Raw genomic sequence first — 3,363 nt, 5'->3', positions numbered from 1 at the left:
GCACTTCTGAGCTGTTATATTTGGACTTTTATTTGAAATTATAAAAAAGGCTTGCATTTATTATCAAAGACTTTTAAAATAAAAGTCCAATATGAAAATCAGTCACACCCATACTACACATTGTTTAAAAAAAAAGTCATTTCTATTTGTAAGCTTTGAATAACTGCAGCAAGTTTTTATATAAGAAACTCTTGATTTTCTCGAAAGAGTATTTTCGTTGTGGATGCTATTGGATTAGACCTTCCCTGGAGTCCGATCCTATCGATCGGCGGGCATCGGCAGTGACTCAGTTTTTGGCCCGGCTCAACTGCTCCCATAACGATTTTCGTTCCGCCGATTTCGATCTCTCGTGATCATGGTACATTGGGTTTTGGCTTCGGTTTCGCGTCCCAAATGAGTTGCAGCGATGAATGGATCGTCTCAGAACGCTGGCAACGGTGGGGCTGCCATGAATGGACCGCTTTTGTGTGCGACTACAGTGGGCACTAGTCTAAGGCGAACGCAGAAAAAAAAATACATTTGTAACAGTTAGCTATCAGGTCGTCATCGTATTAAAACTTATACATATCTTTATTGTAGAGTTAACACAAACATTTGAAGAAATTCCAGCTCAAAGTTAGATAACATGATGTATATACTTTTATTGGTAGTGGTTGGCATTAAGAGACTCCACCGTACAGTGCGCTTCGCCATTCGTAGGCGTCACATTTGGTTGGCAGCCATCGAGTGGGAGCGTTTTCTCCACTCTCCCGTGCTTTTTCTTCGTTTCTTGGTCTATTAGGCGTGTGGGTGGCTTAAACCAAAAAGACACGGAATAAGTTACGATTTCTGATGAATTTACTTCTGCAGCTCGGCGGCGAATGTCATCTGATTGCCTTAAATCCTTAATTACCATAAACGTTTTGAATATAATCAAGGTATTAATGATATAGATACAACGTTCAAATTGGGTAAGCACACCATTGTAATGCAACTTTGTTATGCAATTATTAAGTTTTCTTTGTTTTGCAAAAATAACGATCTTAAACTGCATTTCTAGAAGCTATAATTTTGTCAACTTAAACTTGATTGTAAAGTTGCTTACCTTAAAAGTTGTGTAGTTTCAATTCTATATATTTTTCTTTAATTTTTAGTAATGCTTTAAATTTTTGTTTTAGCTAATTCGATGGCTTGGAGAACTTGAATTTATTTAACTTTTTGTTCGGTTTTTTTTTTACTTACTTTCACGTAAGTCTTATTACTATTTTTCCAACATCTGGCAGTAAGATGACCTAACATGTTCGCCATGTGATACGTTTGTTTCCTTAATAAATAAAAAAGAAAACAATTATGTTAAATTAAAACCATGCTCGTTTAAATAAGGAGCTGACTGCTCATTTAACGATGATGATCTTAAGCCCAATAGAGCGGCAAAAACGGGGTCGAATTGCATTGTTGATTACGTCTGATTTATTGGATGGACCAAAAGCGTTTACACATTTGTTAACTTTGATGGGCAGCCAAACAAATCGCTCTATGCAAATGATGAGCGTCGGGCGGAAACGGAAAACGAATTGCGGCCCGAAATGAGAAATGCCACAGATGGAATGGATCTGGACCTGGATGGCACCGAATCACATCAGACATGGCCAGCAAGCAAGTCAGCCAAGTCCGCCAAGTCAACCAGTCAGCCAATTAATATTTTGTTAATTTCGTTTTAGGTTCGTGGCTCGTGGCTGCATTTAAAGGTATTTTTGTTTGCATAAATAAACGGACGACGGAGAACCGGCAAACGTCAAAACTTTTAAAATTTCAATTTCCGGTGCAACGGCGGCCCATACGAAGATGGTGATGATGACCAAAAAAAAAAAAAAAATGAAAACGCGAACGCGAATGCGAATGCGAACGAGCCCGATTTCATTCATAAAAGGGATCACAATCGGACCTCGGATTCTGGTCCTCCATGCGGACAAAGGATCGCGGCCGGGGAAATTAATTTTATTTTGATATTTGCCCAACAAATTCGCTGGCGAAATTATCACAACAAGTTATTTCTCAGTCGCGGCAAACAAAAAGCGTCAAATTTATCAAAAGCGACAGGCGTGAGGAAGAAACTCGGAATCGGAATCGGAATCGGGATCGGATAGGTTTATATATATATGCCCTTTATGCATATGTCAGTTGCGATATAGCCCTGCCTTCAATGTATTTGCATTCATTCAAAATTAATCAGAAAAGTACGATTCTCAAGTCCAGTTTCACGCCTTTATTCTGGATCTCGAGTTCCTGCTGTGTGCCCTGAAAACCTCATGAGGATGTGATGATATATCCAAATCGGAGAGGTGCCTTCAATTTCATTTACTTGTCCTAAAGCAAATAAACGACTATTATATTGTTAAAAACATTGTTTGTATCCTAAAAATTTATTGAATTGATATTTTATCTATGGCATAACATGGACTGGATGAAATTATTAGCCAAAATAATTGCTTAAATTTAAATAAGTCGTTTTTATTAAACGCCATCTAATCATGGCATTTTATTTGATAGCCTTTTTTGTTAATCATTTATTGGAGTTCCTTTAGCCTTCCGTTCGTTTTCCATTTCCTGTAATTTTACGAAACACATCTGTATATATGTTATGCATTTAATTTCATTTTTTTTTTTTGTTAAAGCAAATTTTCACATTTGCCTGTCGCTCTGTGTTTCTGTTTCAAATGCGGTGCACGCAGAAATTATTTTAATTTTCAATAAAAATGCAAATATTTTATTTATAATTTTGTGCACAATAAAAAAATCCAAACAAAATCTGCACATACAAATATGCATACGTATGTAGATTTCCGTCATCAATATCGTGCGAGACCCATACATACACGGAATAGATATTTTCCGGAAAACACAGAGAGCTTTTTCCCGGGCGTCCATTTTCAGGCGACATCTGGAACATATTGTGGGAAATGTTCACTGGGTTGTGCTGCCTATGATGTGGCGACTATTTGGCGGCTGTTGTAGTGGAAAAAAATTAAAAAACGGAAGAAAAAATCGGAAAATGGAAAACTGGCAGGCCGTCAAACTGACAAACTGACAAAACAGAAGCATTGACTGCAGCCTTGTTAAACATATTTCCTCTGTCACCCGAGGAGGTCAGGCTTCTGATTCGTGTTTTTCGATCAGGTATCGGGTACATTGGCTATTTCAAAACTCGTACTTAGATAATCTACACTAAATGATGTACAATTTTAAGGTGTCTTAGGTTTGCTGCTACATCAAGCGCTTAAAATTAAAGTTAAGTGATTTTTGTGTTTGAATAAATAACTAACAACTATCTATGTATTCATATTGATATTACAAAAATAAAATTCTATAATTTAATGTCTAAAG

General features: G+C 36.9%; 1 long non-coding RNA gene across 1 annotated transcript; it reads left to right on the top strand.

Annotated features, from left to right (window-relative positions):
* Window positions 1-778: 778 nt before the first annotated feature.
* Window positions 779-1,848, top strand: LOC121467957. Its single transcript, XR_005977969.1, has 3 exons — window positions 779-950; window positions 1,158-1,639; window positions 1,701-1,848. It is a non-coding gene; the product is annotated as an uncharacterized LOC121467957 (long non-coding RNA).
* The last annotated feature ends 1,515 nt before the right edge of the window (window positions 1,849-3,363 follow it).

Source organism: Drosophila elegans, unplaced genomic scaffold (genome assembly GCF_018152505.1).
Source record: "Drosophila elegans isolate 14027-0461.03 unplaced genomic scaffold, ASM1815250v1 contig_149, whole genome shotgun sequence".
Lineage (NCBI taxonomy): Eukaryota > Metazoa > Arthropoda > Insecta > Diptera > Drosophilidae > Drosophila > Drosophila elegans.
This window is presented reverse-complemented; position numbering and strand designations above follow the sequence as displayed.